The sequence below is a fragment of the Doryrhamphus excisus genome, linkage group LG12 (genome assembly GCF_037039965.1).
Source record: "Doryrhamphus excisus strain RoL-2023G ecotype Guam linkage group LG12, RoL_Dexc_Guam_v1.1, whole genome shotgun sequence".
Lineage (NCBI taxonomy): Eukaryota > Metazoa > Chordata > Actinopteri > Syngnathiformes > Syngnathidae > Doryrhamphus > Doryrhamphus excisus.
This window is the reverse complement of record NC_136368.1, coordinates 15845148-15863018: the sequence shown is the minus strand read 5'-3', so window position 1 is coordinate 15863018 and position 17871 is coordinate 15845148. Positions and strand designations below refer to the sequence as shown.

General features: G+C 41.6%; 1 protein-coding gene across 2 annotated transcripts in view; it reads right to left on the bottom strand.

Annotated features, from left to right (window-relative positions):
- Positions 1–17547, bottom strand: part of il1rapl1a (interleukin 1 receptor accessory protein-like 1a) — a 249207-nt gene extending 231660 nt beyond the window's left edge. Inside the window, exon 1 of one of the 2 annotated variants that reach the window (XM_058082067.2) lies at positions 17486–17547. The gene's annotated coding sequence lies outside the window, so the exon portion shown is untranslated. The remainder of the gene's footprint in view (positions 1–17485) is intronic. The other variant, XM_078795163.1, reaches the window with a different exon arrangement.
- Between the last annotated feature and the right edge of the window lie 324 nt (positions 17548–17871).

Here is a 17871-nt window from a genome sequence, read left to right as displayed (position 1 = left end):
AGCTGCATAAAGACACCTGTCCACCCCATACAATCAGTAAGACTTTAACTTGTAACATGGCGAAGACCAAAGAGCTGTCCAAAGACACCAGAGACAAAATTGTACACCTCCACAAGGCTGGAAAGGGCTAAGCAATTACCAAGCAGCTTGGTGAAAAAAGGTCCACTGTTGGAGCTATCATTAGAAAATGGAAGAAGCTAAACATGACGGTCAATCTCAATCGGAGTGGAGCCCCATGCAAGATATCACCTCGTGGGGTCTCAATGATTCTAAGAAAGGTGAGGAATCAGCCCAGAACTACACGACAGGACTTGGTCAATGACCTGAAAAGAGCTGGGACCACCGTTTCCAAGGTTACTGTAGGTAATACACTAAGACGTCATGATGTGAAATCATGCATGGCACGAAAGGTTCCCCTGCTTAAACCAGCACATGTCAAGGCCCGTCTTAAGTTTGCATATGACCATTTGGATGATACAGAGGAGTCATGGGAGAAAGTTTTATGGTCAGATGAGACCAAAATAGAACTTTTTGGTCATAATTCCAATAAGCGTGTTTGGAGGAAGAAGAATGAAGAGTACAATCCGAAGAACACCATCCCTACTGTGAAGCATGGGGGTGGTAGCATCATGCTTTGGGGGTGTTTTTCTGCACATGGGACAGGACGAGTGCACTGCATTAAAGAGAGGATGACTGGGGCCGTGTATTGTGAGATTTTGGGGAACAACCTCCTTCTCTCTGTCAGAGCATTGAAGATGGGTCGTGGCTGGGTCTTCCAACACGACAACGACCCGAAGCACACAGCCAGGAAAACCAAGGAGTGGCTCCGTAAGAAGCATATCAAGGTTCTAGCATGGCCAAGCCAGTCTCCAGACCTGAACCCAATCGAAAATCTTTGGAGGGAGCTCAAACTCCGTGTTTCTCAGCGACAGCCCAGAAACCTGACTGATCTAGAGAAGATCTGTGTGGAGGAGTGGGCCAAGATCCCTCCTGCAGTGTGTGCAAACCTGGTGAAAAACTACAGGAAACGTTTGACCTCTGTAATAGCAAACAAAGGCTACTGTACCAAATATTAACATTCATTTTCTCAGGTGTTCAAATACTTATTAGCAGCTGTATCACACAAATAAATTGTTAAAAAAATCATGCATTGTGATTTCTGGATTTTTCTTTTTAGTTTATCTCTCTCACAGTGGACATGCACCTACGATGAAAATTTCAGACCCCTCCATGATTTCTAAGTGGGAGAAATAGCAAAATAGCAGGGTGTTCAAATACTTATTTTCTTCACTGTATAGACAAACAACCATTCACACTCACATTCATGGACAATTTGGAGTCGCCAATTAACCTAGCATGTTTTTGGAATGTGGGAGGAAACCGGAGTCCCTGGAGAAAACCCACGCGTGCACGGGGAGAACATGCAAACTCATTTGACTATCAGTTAATAATGTAAATCTCTCACAAGAAAAAAACCTTTATAACGTCTTGGTGAATGAAAGGTTTCCAAAGTGGCGAGGTACTCACAGGTACTTAACAGCCCACACAGCCTGGCCTTCGCAACGTTTTATGTAAGTGGAGATAGAGAGGACGAGTGGCAGCCAGTGTGCTGAGGGGTGGCCAAAGAGAAGTGGGAAGAAAAAAACAAAAAAAAGGACTGATAGAGACAAATCATATATATGGTAAGTATGAGTAACAAAGCCAGCTCACAGTCCTTGGCCCAAGATAGCATGAAGATAGAGCATCGGTGTGTATGTGTGTATGCTACTGCAAAGATCACATACTATATACTATACAGAGAGGCTTAAAGATCAGTTATTATGCAAAATTGACTTATTAATGAATCATATTCTAACAGTAATGCGTATCCTGAGAGCCTGTTTAACAGCACCAAATGTGAGAAAAATCCATCAACTTTGCATCCATCAAATATTGATATTTCTGTTAAGCACGATAACAAAAACATGATATCATTAATATAGAGTGAATTTGATGCATAGGTCTCATGTTTTGAAGATGGCGGAGCCCGAATGCAAGCTAGTTACGACAGCTCCGTGTCTCCTCTAGCGTTTTTAGTGTTGAATAGCGTTTTATTTATTACTTCCTTATTGTTTTTTAAGCAAGTGTGCAGCTATGGATTCATTCATTCATTCATTTTCTACCGCTTTTTCCTCACAAGAGTCACGGGGGTACTGGAGCCTATCCCAGCTGTCTTCGGGGGCAGGCGAGGTACAACCTGGACTGGTCACCAGCCAATCACAGGGCACATATAGACAAACAACCATTCACACTCACATTCATACCTATGGACAATTTGGAGGAAAAGCGGTAGAAAATGAATGAATGAACAATTAAGGACAATGAACAAGGGATTATTATACTTTGGCTTCTAAATACTGCACAATTCCATTTTTCAAGGGATTGTTAGCAATCCTAGCACAAGAGCCCTTCTTGGAGTCGCACACTGGTGTAGACAGGTGTGGACATTCGCATTAAAGTTACAAACACACACAATGTTCCCAGTGGAGCTTACAAAACGCTTTTTTTTTTTTTTTAAACGCTGCATAAATTCCACTTCAAGGCTAGATTTTGCTCAATGCATACACATGCCTTGTTGTTTCCAGAGGGGAGGGCACGAAACGCTCACGCACACACGGAGCAAGTGATAGTCAAAATTGGGCGAAATGCCAGGGAGCGTTTAGGCTGCAGAGAAACCTGTTCCGCTCATGGTCCTCCTTCCTCTTACTCAAAACATTGTAATGATCCCAAAAGACGTGCTTGGTGTTTGTGCGTGGTAAAGCCATGAAAAAAAATCAGCTTGAGAATAATTACTCACAAATGTGTATTTTTGTTGTTGTTCACTTCCATTTAAAGTCTAACTAGTGTTCTCTCGCTCGCAGATATTCAACTCTCAGGGGATTGCAGGTTAAATAAAAGGCTAAATAAGAGGAAATTTGAAAATCTTGTAATTCATCCTGGTAAACGGCAGCATGTGGGCTACTGTGTTGCATCCAAAGCTCATCCATCAGCCCCAGACTCTCACAATGGAGATCAGCCGAGAGAACAATGAGGGCGCAAATGTGAAGTAAATGACTATCCAGTGTGTTTTATTATTCCACAAGTCTTGCATCTATTCAGCATTTGAGTGATGGTTTTTGTTAGTCTGGGATCGATTCCACCTTTATGTTCTCCTCGGTTAGCTTGGCTGACTGTCAGCTAAACTTCATCCGGCAGCTCAGTGGATGAAAAGTCAACAATTTGGCACGCGGTAAAACACTCAAGTTTATTTTTATTGACTTCATTATAGACTTGGAGTAACCATGCAAATGGAATGCAAATTCAATAAGGCAAGGCACGGTGTGTCACACTAGCCACATTGTTAGGTCTTATGTATTATATTAAAGTCCTAACCATGTACATTTTTGTTATCATAGTCCACCATACCTTGCTTAAAAGCATTAAATTAATTTGTGTCTTGTTATTCCTGTCCCTAGCGTTGCAAGGTGTCGCTCAAAGATCATTTTCACAGCAGGTCTCATGGTGGATTTCTTGTGCTTGAATCACATGATCATCAAAAGATCTTTTCCACTCTAGAGGCGATAGCCATATTGATGAAGACACAAAACACAAAATGTGCATGAATGATCACATGATCAAACTATGCACATCACAATAATCATACTTTGAAGTTGCTGCAATTCATTCGTTTTCTATACCGCTTATCCTCACAAGGGTTGCGGGCATGCTGGAGCCTATCCCAGCTGTCTTTGGGGCAATAGGCGGGGTACACCCTGGACTGGTCGCCAGCCAATCACAGGGCACATATAGACAAACAACCATTCACACTCACATTCATACCTATGGACAATTTGGAGTCAAAAAATTAAAACTAGCATGCAATATGATTCTTTAAAGACAGTGCATGATATGCTGCTGGCTGCATTGTTTTGCTTGATGTATAGATATTGTGGTCTCAGAAATAACATTCTATCAGGCTCAGAAAAAAGAAAAATATATCGGACAATATATTTGAGTCTGAGGAATTTTTTTTAGGATTTTGTACTAAAGCTCCGTGAGAACACGTAGATTAAGAGCACAGCTTTCAAAATTGGGGATTTCAAAAAGACTTTGAATGCACCATAACTTTTTTTTTTTTTTTTTTTTTTTTAGCTGTGATGAGGAGCAACGTGTCCTTTTTCCTCCTCGTCTTCCCACAGTGCTGGGAAACAGAAACATTGTGTCCACAGAGCCCTAAAAATAGGTCATGCTCTCCTCTCTGATCTGCTCCGCTCGGTTACATAAAATTCACTCCACTCGTCTTTTCGTAGCAAAACGGTCTTCCAGACATATCATGCACAAGCTGGAGTGCAACATCACAACACTAACAGCATCTGAGTGGCTTTACGGTAGCTAAAATAAAAGCTTATGCAAACTGTGCATATTTGATTTTTTATATATATATATATGACAGGACAAAAACACTATGTTGTAGTGATGGAAATTCTAGTGAAATTTTAGTGAGGTGAGCCAAAAGAACCGGTTCTGAAAAAAAGAGCCAGTTCTTTTGGCTTGACTCACTAAAAAGAACCGGCTCCTTCAGCTCCCTTAATTTATTACCAAATTATGTTTATTGTATTGTGTAAAAAGAATTACAAATGTACACAATGACAAATATTTACTATTTAAATTGATTTATTTAGATCCTCAATTTGTAAATAGACAGGACTTGAAGGAGGGGCTGAGTTTGATTCCCCTTTCTGTTATGATGTGAAGTGAGTAAAAACACCCTTACTTCCATTCATCCATTTTCTACACCGCTTAACCTTACAAGGGTCGCGGGCATGCTGGAGCCTATCCCAGCTGTCTTCAGACAAAAGGCATGGTACACCCTGGACTGATCACCAGCCAATCACAGCACCCTTACTTTCATTCATTCATTCATTTTCTACCGCTTATCCTCATGAGGGTTGCGGGGGTGCTGGAGCCTATCCCAGCTGTCTTCAGACAAGAGGCAGGGTACACCCTGCACTTCATTCATTTATTTTCTACCGCTTATCCTCATGAGGGTTGCGGGGGTGCTGGAGCCTATCCCAGCTGTCTTCAGACAAGAGGCAGGGTACACCCTGCACTTCATTCATTCATTTTTTACCGCTTATCTTCATGAGGGTTGCGGGGGTGCTGGAGCCTATCCCAGCTGTCTTCAGACAAAAGGCAGGGCACACCCTGGACTGATCGCCAGCCAATCACAGCACCCTTACTTTCATTCATTCATTCATTCATTCATTTTCTACTGCTTATCCTCATGAGGGTTGCGGGGGTGCTGGAGCCTATCCCAGCTGTCTTCAGGCGAGAGGCGGGGTACACCCTGGACTGGTCGCCAGCCAATCACAGCACCCTTACTTTTGAACTACAACTAAACTTGGTTATTGGTTTGTGAACTTGAAAATTGGCCATCAGTTCATCAAAATGAAATACTTTAATATTGGCATCGCACCTCGTGTTTGCGTGATTTATGGATGCGTACCGCTCCACTATGCTCTCAGTGTGCCACGGGATCTGACTGTACACTGACCCCTGTGACTGCTTTGAAGCGAGGTGGGCCAACGGCGCAGCAACACACTAAATAAGACATAAGAGTAATACGTGCTTTCACTTTTAAGTCCCCAAATACCAGGAAATTCCCCCACAACAACAGAAGAAATATGAGGTTTAACACATGTTGACCAATGACATGTACCCTTAACAGAAAAAAAGATGAGAAAAAAATAATCCTGTCATTCATTTCAAAGAGCCGATTATTTCTCAACCTTTAGCCACTCCATGTCACTTAAACAGGGCTTAAGCACTAATCACAGTGGTAATTGTGGGGGTTGTTTGTTACCAGATGAAAGCGTCAGAGATGAGAGGTCATCTTAATGTCACAGAGAAAACATCCTTGTGAAGCTGTCAACCTTTAACATTGATTCACCTGGCAGCATGACGTCCATCAACAAGCAAAAGAAAAAAAAAAACAACCCCGCTGTAAACACCCAGGGAAGTCAAGTACAGAAAGATTGGATTGAAATGACTGACGCATTATTATCTTATGAGAGCATTGAGTGTGAATGTGGAAGTGAATATAAATTTGGTCAATGTAAAGTTGTGCATCATCCATCATGGTTTTATCTATTTATCTATTTTCATCCAGCAGTCTTAGATCTCTTCAGTTTCTACACATTGTCCATTATTTGGAATTCATGATCATACAAATGTGACTTATTCATGATGTTGCAACAATAATGTGTCCCCAGAGCCTCTTAGCTCCTTTATAGACAGTCGGAAGAACACTTGCTGGTGTTGTTTTTGTATACAGGAAGTGGAAGTGATGCGAATTGCATCATGACGTCCTCTGTGCGACGCTGTTTTGATCAGGATATTCCGATTGTTTACAATTACCATGTATAAGGAATAACCCTGTTTGCTCAGGCTTGTAACTGGGTTATTCCGAAATATTTCAGAAAACGGAATATTGACCTTTGGAATATTTTTAAGCCATAAAACAGCCACAAGGTGGCAAAAGTGCATTTGACAAGCGCGTGTAGGAGTGTAGAGTTCAGAAGGTTATTCATTGTAGGGAGAGTTAAACACATGCACACACACAGTTCCAATAATCCATCCATTTTCTATACCGCTGGGCATGCTGGGGCCTATCCCAGCTGTCTTCAGGCAAGCGGCGCCAGCCAATCACAGGGCACATATAGACAAACAACCATTCACACTCACATTCATACCTATGGACAAATTGGAGTCACCAATTAACCTAGCATGTTTTTGGAATGTGGGATGAACCCGGAAACCAGAGTACCACTCATCCACCATGCAGCCTCGTTCCAAATGTGAAAACTGTAAATAGTTCATTATTTTTGTAAATATATTGTTATTTTGATGTTAAACAACCCTTTTAGTGTAGTTTGCAAAAGCAAAAAAGCTCTCCTCGTGCATGTGTGGGTTTTCTCCGGGTACTCCGGTTTCCTCCCACATTCCAAAAACATGCTAGGTTAATTGGCGACTCCAAATTGTCCATAGGTATGAATGTGAGTGTGAATGGTTGTTTGTCTATATGTGATCTGTGATTGGCTGGAGACCAGTCCAGGGTGTACCCCGCCTCTCACCCGAAGCAGCTGGGATAGGCTCCAGAACCCCCCGCGACCCTTGTGAGGATAAGCGGTAGAAAATGAATGAATGAATGGTCATGACACAGGCTGCCTCTAGGCCACATGGTTACAACCCAGCTATACAATGTGAATTTTATCCCCAAATAAGCAGCCTCATTGCTCCAATCAAATGACTACATTTACATCTCCACAAACCATAAATGTAATTGGAACAAACCTATCACAGTTATTTCTAGTAGCAATCATCCATCTTTTCGTTTGGCAGTTACGGTTTCATTACATAAAGCTCAGATTGCATTATACAGCAAATAGGGCATGAACAATATAAAATGGTATACGGTTCATGAATGTCCTAATGCATTCCATTTATTAGAACGACAACAGTACCAATAGAAATGAACGTTGAAAAATCAAGGCACATATTAGATTTTTTCCACATATTCTAATCGCTGCTGAATGTTAATAGTGAAACAGTACCGATGTAACTGCATGTTGTGCGGCGTGTGTGTGTGTGTGTGTGTGTGTTGCTGATGCAATAATGCGTAAGAGTGTGTGAATTCTATTAGCTGTAATCAGTGCTCGCTCCGTGTGGTGTTTTTCGGCAGAAAGGTACGCGTGCTCGTGTACTTCTGATTGGATTTTATCCTCGGATGTCTGTCACGAGAAAACCAGGCTTTATGTTCTGCTATTTGTTCATCCCTACGTAGGTATGCATGTGTGTGTATGTGTAGTACAACTGAGTCAGCCGTTTGAGTCAGACATGCTTTGTTTGAATAGCCTGCAAGTACAAATACCTGCTCTGTAAGTATCTGTAAGTATGTGAAAAATGTCCATGTTCTACAGCAGTGATTGTCAACCACTGGGCCGCGGCAAACTAGTGTGTCGTAAAAAATCGTCAGGTGTGCCGTGAGGAATTATTCAATATCATTTTTTTTTTAACATTTATTAATAATTTTCTGGCTGCACAGCGGTGAAGTGGTTAGTGCGCAGGCCTCACAGCTACGAGACCCAAGTTCAATTTATGTGTGGGGTTTGCATGTTCTCCCCATTCATGCGTGGGTTTTCTCCGGATACTCCGGGTAAACATGCTAGGTTAATTGTTGACTCCAAATTGTCCATAGGTATGAATGAGAGTGTGAATGGTTGTTTGTCTACATGTGCCCTGTGATTGGGAGGAAACCGGACTACCCGGAGAAAACCCACGCATGCACGGGGAGAACATGCAAACTCCACACAGAGATGGCCAAGGGTGGAATCAAACCCTGGTCTCCTAGCTGTGAGGGCTGTGTGCTAACCGTGCTAGCCGTGCCACCCTCTTGTAATACAGTGTAGCCCATTTTCCCAGTAACAGGTACAGGGATTTCCACAAAACACACAGATTACTAGGAATTATTTTTCCTGGGATTATGTGTAGTTCCAGAATATATGAAAGTCAAACAAAAGTAAGATGAAAGACATGATGATTTTAAAACCAAAAAACACAAGTCAGTTAAAGATCCAGGCTTTGTGGACAACCCTGCGGTACACCACTATGAAGCACTTTTCATCTGGGAAAGTTTCTGGCCAAGGGTTTGTAGATTTTTCTTTTACAGGTGAGTTGAAGGTTTTCAACAACATAGAAAGACGCTATTGTTTCACCATGAATGCTTTACTGTACATTTTTAGCATAGACATTTGTATCTCTCGATGTAAAGTACCTCACTGCATATGAATTAATGAACCTCCCCACTCGTGCATGAGTCACTCCCCATCACAAAACACCATAACCCAATTACTCAACCCAGCCGTGTTTTATGTTTTATTTTTCATTCGGATTGTAGTTTAGTCTAAGATGTATTTGAAGCCTTGTTTTAATCTGTTTTTTTTTTTTCATTTCTGCTCGCCACCACAGAACAAATACAAGGTCACTTTGGTTATTTCAAGGATAAAATGCGAAGCAAGTTGTTGAGAATTTAACCTTGAATCAAAAATCCGCATGTTATATATACACTCTTGAATTAAATATTAAGACCAGATGAACATTTGCAAGAATTCGCAATTTCTTGCAACACAAACAAACATTGAAATAGCCTGTTCATCTGCTGATCAAAGTTTAAGACCACAGCCTTTCCAAGCAATTTAATTCTCTTTGATATATACAAATAAACTGTGCCACAAATCAGCCATGAACCTCACCATCAATGACTCAACCAGTTATTAATGCAGCTGATACTTCAAATGCAGACACTGCCTTCTTGTGGCGTTATTTATAAAACCCACACCAGGAGGTTTTCCTACAGCCACAGCTGATAATACAAATGTTTTTTGACCAAGCACTAATTAGGGACTGTGTCAGTTATTGTCATTTGTAAACCACAAAACTTAACTGAAGCTGAATTTCAAAATGCAAATAAATCAGAGGTCAACCTTGTCTTCCATCCTAGACGTTCCACTCTTTTTAGTTGTTCATTGTCATTTGGAAAACCCAATCACCGATCAGGCAAATGTTTCAAATCTATACACGCAGTCCGATTCACCTGTCAGCACAAATACTCAACTCTGTATTCATGGTGTTTATATAATGTAAATTCACAGCCTACATTTGGACGGGCTGATTCATGCAGCTCATTTACATTTTCCCAATGACCTTCCCTGCCCTCTTCAGTCCCACGCATTCCTAAATACAGACTGCCGCATCCACCACACTAACGTAGGACAACAGCAGAGGAGGGAAAGGGGCGGTGATGACGCCTATCGCAACACATACGCTTAATAATGAGGTTATAGATTTGGTATATTTATATAAAGGCTGCATTAACACTAGTTCCCGTGCTCCAAACCACAAATGCTGATTGTGTATGTTATTTTTATATTATGCTATATTTAAGGCTGCACGGCGGATGAGTGGTTAGTGCGCAGGCCACACAGCTAGGAGACCAATTCAATTCCACCCTCGGCCATCTCTGTGTGGAGTTTGCATGTTCTATCAGCGCATGTGTGGGTTTTCTCGGTAGAAAATGAATGAATGAATGACGATGAAAAATAATCAGTGCTTCATGGCGGAAGAGTGGTTAGCACACAGGCCTCATAGGAAACCTGAGTTTGATTCCAACCTCGGCCATCTCTGTGTGGAGTTTGCATGTTCTCCAGGTTTTCTCCGGGTACTCCGGTTTCCTCCCACATTCCAAAAACATGCTAGGTTAATTGACGACTCCAAATTGTCCATAGGTATGAATGTGAGTGTGAATGGTTGTTTGTCTATAGTATGTGCCCTGTGATTGGCTGGCGACCAGTCCAGGGTGTACCCCGCCTCTCGCTCGAAGACAGCTGGGATAGGCTCTGTGAGGAAAAGCGGTAGAAAATGAATGAATGACGATGAAAAATAATCAGTGCTTCATGGCGGAAGAGTGGTTAGCACGCAGGCCTCACAGCTAGGAAACCCAAGTTTGATTCCACCCTCGGCCATCTCTGTGTGGAGTTTGCATGTTCTCCAGGTTTTCTCCGGCTACTCCGGTTTCCTCCCACATTCCAAAAACATGCTAGGTTAATTGGTGACTCCAAATTGTCCATAGGTATGAATGTGAGTGTGAATGGTTGTTTGTCTATAGTATGTGCCCTGTGATTGGCTGGCGACCAGTCCAGGGTGTACCCCACCTCTCGCTCGAAGACAGCTGGGATAGGCTCTGTGAGGAAAAGCGGTAGAAAATGAATGAATGACGATGAAAAATAATCAGTGCTTCATGGCGGAAGAGTGGTTAGCACGCAGGCCTCACAGCTAGGAAACCCAAGTTTGATTCCACCCTCGGCCATCTCTGTGTGGAGTTTGCATGTTCTCCAGGTTTTCTCCGGCTACTCCGGTTTCCTCCCACATTCCAAAAACATGCTAGGTTAATTGGCGACTCCAAATTGTCCATAGGTATGAATGTGAGTGTGAATGGTTGTTTGTCTATATGTGCCCTGTGATTGGCTGGCGACCAGTCCAGGGTGTACCCCGCCTCTCGCTCGAAGACAGCTGGGATAGGCTCCAGCACCCCGCGACCCTAGTGAGGAAAAGCGGTAGAAAATGAATGAATGACTATGAAAATAATCAGGGCTTCATGGCGGGCGAGTGGTTAGCACGCAGGCCTCACAGCTAGGAAACCAGAGTTTGATTCCACCCTCGGCCATCTCTGTGTAGAGTTTGCGTGTTCTCCCCGTGCATGCGTGGGTTTTCTCCGGGTACTCCGGTTTCCTCCCACATTCCAAAAACATGCTAGGTTAAATGGCGACTCCAAATTGTTCATAGGTATGAATGTGAGTGTGAATGGTTGTTTGTCTATATGTGCCCTGTGATTGGCTGTACCTCGCCTCTCGCAGGAAGACAGCTGGGATAGGCTCCAGCACCCCCGTGACCCCCGTGAGGATAAGCGGTAGAAAATGAATGAAAGAATGAATTAATGCTATATTTACATACACTTGTCATACACTGGATGTTCGAATTTAAGGGCAAGTGAAGCAAACCACACTGGAGTTCGCATGCTAGGGGACTGACTGAACACCAGTGTTCCGAAGTTCACACTTGACCAAACATACAACAAACCGTACCAGCATAGAAAACGCACCAGAAAGCTGAAAGAGTTCCTTTCAACTGAAGCAAACATGACGTGTGAATGCACCTTAAAATGTTGTTTTCGCCTCAGCAGCACGAATCACACTCAAAACGCTACAGCGGAGTTGTAGGCCAGCGCGGCCACATAAGGTTCATGTTTGATCCCTTGTTGTGCAGAGTAACTTGAGGAAAAGCTGTATTTTTGCCCCCTCTCTTTTCCTCTTCAACTTTAAGTGGAGGCAGAGATCACAGTGGGGAAGCCACTTCTTGTGACAGGCTTTACTTCCCTTCTTATTTTGCCTCCTGGTTGCCGCCCCAAATGATCTTTTGACATCCAAACTCTATTATACACTTGTCCTTACTCTCTGAAAATACCACCTTACTTCGCTGCGCTCTCCACTTTATTTTTTTTTTTACTGCCAAGCTACTCATCCGAATCCTTTCCATTAGAGACTGTGGGAGGGAGATTAGTGTTGTATCAGTGTGTGTGTGTGCTGAGAGGTGGAGGCCCGCGAGAGAGGATTTCCGAGGATTTCTTAGCGGCAGCGAGACAACGACAAGCAGGAATACCGTCATTGTCTAGAGGGGCTTTTGTGGGGGAGGTGTGAACCCAAGGGATGCTGTGTATTCCCTCATTTATCACTCTATAATAATGTATGAGAGACGCCAAGACGACACACCTTTCACTTGATTCATCAATCAGGGGCTGGGTATCAACACCTTTCGTTCCTTCTGAATCTTAATTCTGGACATTTATTTTCCTTCTAAATTTCGTAAAGTCGGGCGGCATGGCGGTCTAGTGGTTAGCACGCAGACCTCACAGCTAGGAGACTAGGGTTCAATTCCACCCTCGGCCATCTCTGTGTGGAGTTTGCATGTTCTCCCCGTGCATGTGAGTTTTCTCCTGTACTCCGGTTTCCTCCCACATTCCAAAAACATCCAAATTGTTATATAGTATACATTCGGATGGAAGCAAAACGATGCAGCAGCCAGCAGCATATCATGCACTGTCTTTAAAGAATCATATTGCATTTAAGGTTAATTGGCAACTCTAAATTGTCCATAGGTATGAATGTGAGTGTGAATGGTTGTTTGTCTATATGTGCCCTGTGATTGGCTGGGGACCAGTCCAGGGTGCACCCCACCTCTCGCCCAAAGACAGCTGGGATAGGCTCCAGCACCCCCTGCGACCCTCATGAGAAAAAAGCGGTAGAAAATGAATGAATTTAAAAAAAAACAGAAAAAAAAGAAAATGAATAAATGAATGAATTTCGTAAAGTCACCAGTTGCGAGACTCGCTAATTAGCACCGGGTCAAAAAACATTGGTATTAATATTTGTAGCTCGAGGCAACCTCTTGATGTTATTTTTAATTCATGTTAATGTTAATTAACTCTACTTTAAGAGGAACCAGATGAGGCATCTGGTTGTTTATCTAGCTCTATATGTGCTTTAAAATGTTGCTACTGAGCTGTTGGTGTTAAACCCCCCCAAACTCATTAACAATACACTGACTCAGCAGTTTGCTCCTTAATTACAATTACAACACTGGTTCCGCTGTCTCATTAATAAATCAAGAGAGCTATAAATGTATTTTCCATTCCACTTGCTGATGTATTTTAAATCATTATTAAAGTTAATTTTTAAAAAAGGGCCACACGTCCACCGAATGCTTAGCATGTGGGCCGCACAGTCAGGGATCGGGAAGGCCTGGGTTTGATTCTCCCTCTGGGCATCTCTGTGTGTACGTGGGTTTTCTCCGGGTACTCCGACTTCCTCTCACATTCCGTGTTCAGCTGCAGCTCAGCTCAGCAAAGCCATATATTTCTATAGTATTCCAATACTGTATTACAATGCTTCTCAATCATATGAACAGCAGGCTTTCGAAACACACACACGCTAACAAAAGACTATAAGGGCCATCAACCTGGAGACAAGTGTGCTGCTCGGAGACCAAGAGGTCACCCCAACAACAGAGATCACACAAACCAGGTGTGACATCTGTTCCGGTGTGGTGGCCACAGCCAGGACTGGAGGCCTGCCCACTCGGAACATGCAAATGAGAAACATCATGCGAAGGAAAGAAAATAATAATAATAAAAAAAAGGCACCTGACAGCATGGAATACATTTGCAGACACTGTACAGCCTCTCTTTTCATGCCCTAGTGCTTCTCTTAGCAGCTCGCAAATGGCTGGCAAATCACTGAACAAGACATAATGTGATTCACTCTACCTGGGAATGTTGCTTTGATTTATTGCATGGGCTCGCATTTTAAACCGGGTTTAAGTAACCAAAAAAAAGTGTGTGTGTGTACGCAATCATAATGGAAAAGTAGAGTCCAGCACTATTACAAATAGGCGTGTAATGGTACACCATAATAATCACGGTTTGGTAGGTACTTCAGGTTTACGATCAGTTTGGTTTACAGAGTAGATCCGTCACTACCTACCCTTCAATATCCAACGCGTGGGAACTTGAACAAAAAATATATGTACATACAAAATACCCCAGCTATTTAGACAGTAACAAGTGTGCTTTGTGAGTCATTTTCAGTAGATAGTAAATCTATACATCTATAAAAGCTGTACACCAACGACTCACAAGTGGATTGAGTAATGGATTGAGTAAGGACCTCAAACAATGCACAACGATGAGCCAATTCAAGAAACAATACAAGCAATTGATGTTTGCTAAATACAAGGATGAAGAGTCTTGAACCAGTCATGTTGTGCTATATATATCACTATATTGACAGTTATTATGGTACCCATTATGTCATTGTATGGTCATATCGCCTCGTACTTTGGTACGAGGTGCATTATTAAAAAAAAAAAAAAAACCTTAAACTGTATTATGGAAAAAGCATGGAGGCGCATAGCATGGACAAGCTTAGGCATTGAAAGTGTTTCAAACATAGTCGAAAGAAGGACAAAAAAAAAGCCATAAACTTACCACTTCCACACGGAATGAGAGGAAAACCTTTTTTTTTTTTTTTTTACACTCAATCTCAGGTAGGTCTGTCTCAGCCATGGCATGTTGGCGCGAGTCCGTTTCCATGCTGTGTGAAAGGTAATGTAATCTAACATTACTGATGCCGAGTGACTAAAATACTAAATATTATTTGCCATTTATCATTTACTTTCAATATTGCTGACTAGTAATAGGCCATAGTCAACCACGAAACTGAGAGATAGTTTAGGAAATAACAGCCTCTGATTATTGCCTGCTTCTAATTAATGCCCCTCCCTATTTTCTCCCCATTTAAACTTTGTAATTAAAGATTTATGATGTGCTATACATATCGCTATATTGACAGTTACTATGGTACCCATTATGTTATGTCATTTTATGGTCATATCACCTTGTACTTTGGTACGGGACAAAAAAATGTAAAAATTACAAAATAAAATAAATTAAAAAAACCTTAAACCATATTAGGAAAGCAGGAAGTGAACAAATGTACCAGTTACTGATTGTAAAAGTACGAGACGGAGGGGTAGGATTTAATAAGCTTTGCTTCTTCCTACTCCTTTTGGACCTGTGGAACTGTGAACTGATTATGTGATGCATTCAATTGTAATCTGATGCATGTTCAAATGAAATAAAACCATTACCATTACCAAGTTTCATTTCAATAGCATCGTCCCTTGAGAATTGTGAAATGTTCTTTGAAAAGTTGAGTTTCTTAGTTGTATTCACACGGAGAGTGTCTTGACCTCTCTCTTTCACTAAACAACCCTCCACCACTGGTGGTGCCATCAGGCAATGGGGTGGGGGGGCAACAGGTGACCTCACAGATGGCACTTTGACACGCAGATGTGGAAATCAGGTAATGTGCTGTACAGCGCTGCATATTTAGTGTCACATTATACGCTATATTAACAGCCCATGTTTGTAATTCAAGGTAATATCTAAGTCAACAGTGGCAAGGTAATCAGGAAGAAGAAAAGGGGGGTTTGGAGGGAGTGGGTAAAGAACAACTTTAGGAATAATTTACTTCATTCCTCACTTCTCAAGGGTAACGAAAAAATCTTGTTTATTTAAAGCAGAAAGAGGTAATGGTCCCGGATTTATAGCTGCACTTGCATTTACATTAACTGAAGAGAACTGAACCTTGATATTGGCGACAGACGTGTAAAGATTAATTAAGCACACATCAAACCAAAAAGGTCCTGCTTTGCACGTTAAAGAGCACACAAATTAACTAAATGTTTTTTAAAATGTTGTTGAAAATTAGAAATTGAGTTGAAAGATATTATTGAACAAAAAAGTCAAACATAATATTAGCTGTGTTTGATGTTCATAAATTATAGAATTTCTGTCACAATCAAAAATGTCTCCCAACCATTGCTAGAGATGGGTATTTGACTAGTTTTTCCTTGACTATGGGGAAAAATAAGTATTAAAAATGAATTAATGGATTACATAAACAGTAGTATATTAATTTATATGCCTGGGAATACCAAAAGGGTCCTCTTCCACATCGGTACCTTTCAAGAATCCAATAAATACAGTGATATGATCATGATGATTATTCTCTATAAAGTAGTAACAAGTTGAGACTGAATTAACAATAAATTGCAAAAAAAAAAAAGTAATTATGATTATGTGTATCCCTACATTAAATGAAAAAAAAGTCCAGAAATAGTGGTAAAATGTCGCCGGAGTTTCACAACGGTCACACATTTCTGCACACAAATGTACTTTGCGCAACCTGGTTTTATAAAATGATGACAAACTTAGCGTGATTGCATCTGACAAAAAAAGGTCTTATTTTCACCACATAACCTGATGATTTAGAGAGCCAAAAAAGAATACGTTTCCACCCGGGTGCAACAAAACACCCATAAAAAGTGGCGAGAATTGATGAGATGATACTCTTCCCAGCCATTCTCTATTGTCTTCCTCTGGCAGGCTGTATATATCGCCATCTCCCTGTGGGCTTGTAGGAGGTTTCAGAAGATTTAGATGAGCGAGCAGTGCTGTTGGAAACACCTCGCAATCACACTCCCACTGCGTGCTCCAGCCACAGCGATATTAATCTATATGCATTTGGTCGTCACACTACCTGGGGTGGTTCTTTCAATATGGGGGTGGTGAGCAAAGAACTTCCTGATACAAAACAGATAACAGTCTCCCGTGCGGGAATTACCTTTCAAGGCCTTAACTGTCAGTAACTATGCAGTTAACCTCACAATAAAACTAAATAAAGTGCATGTATTTGGTTTTTATGTACAGTCTTTCCATTCTAAACATCTCTCTTGATGTTTCAGTGATGTTTACTGCTTTTAGGTGAGGTTTTCACTCTTCCCTCCTATTGCCATTGCCTCTCATGTAGCAAAATAACCACAATATTACAAGCAATTTGTCATGATTTTTCACTGGGTTGATTGCTCCACCACCAATTTGAAAACCACCAACTTATATGACAGAAATCAATAGAAACAAATTGTGCAATTAATACGATTCCTCAAGCCAGTTATGAATGATCACCTTCAACTTGCATAATAGAAATAAACAGGTAAATGTGACGCGCATGCTCATACACAGCCATATGCAAGGACCCCCTCTGTCCCTTTAAGACGCCACGCTGCTCACTCTCTCAAGCAAAGGGAGTGTGTGCACGAGCTGGAAGCGCATAGACTTTCAATTTTCATGGACTATTCCCTCCACGCCCACAAACTTCTTCCAATGTGTGGACACTCCATACCCACACGCCACACATATGATACACGGAGCTCATCACAATAGACGAAGACTCACCTTTGTCGACATCGCTGTCATCCTGCCGCTGACACACAAGCCAAACGAAGCACTTCCGGGTGAACATTAAGAAGCGCAAATTGGCGCGCTTGTAATGGTCAGGTGACATTCATATGAACTTGTATAGCCATTTTGGGGTCCCATAGTAGTGTTTATTATGTTTATTGTATCATGTTTATGTTGCTTATTGTGTATGAGGTGAATAGTTATAGTCAGGGTTTACCCTTGGGGTGGTTAAAATCTTTGTCTATTTATTTATTTATTGAATCATTTACTTTTTTTTTAAAGGAGTCATAGTAATTTTGCGTGTCTGTATTAGAAATACACTGTGATACTTTTACTGTGATTTCTATGTCATTGTTGCAGCTCTGTACTTTTACTACTTA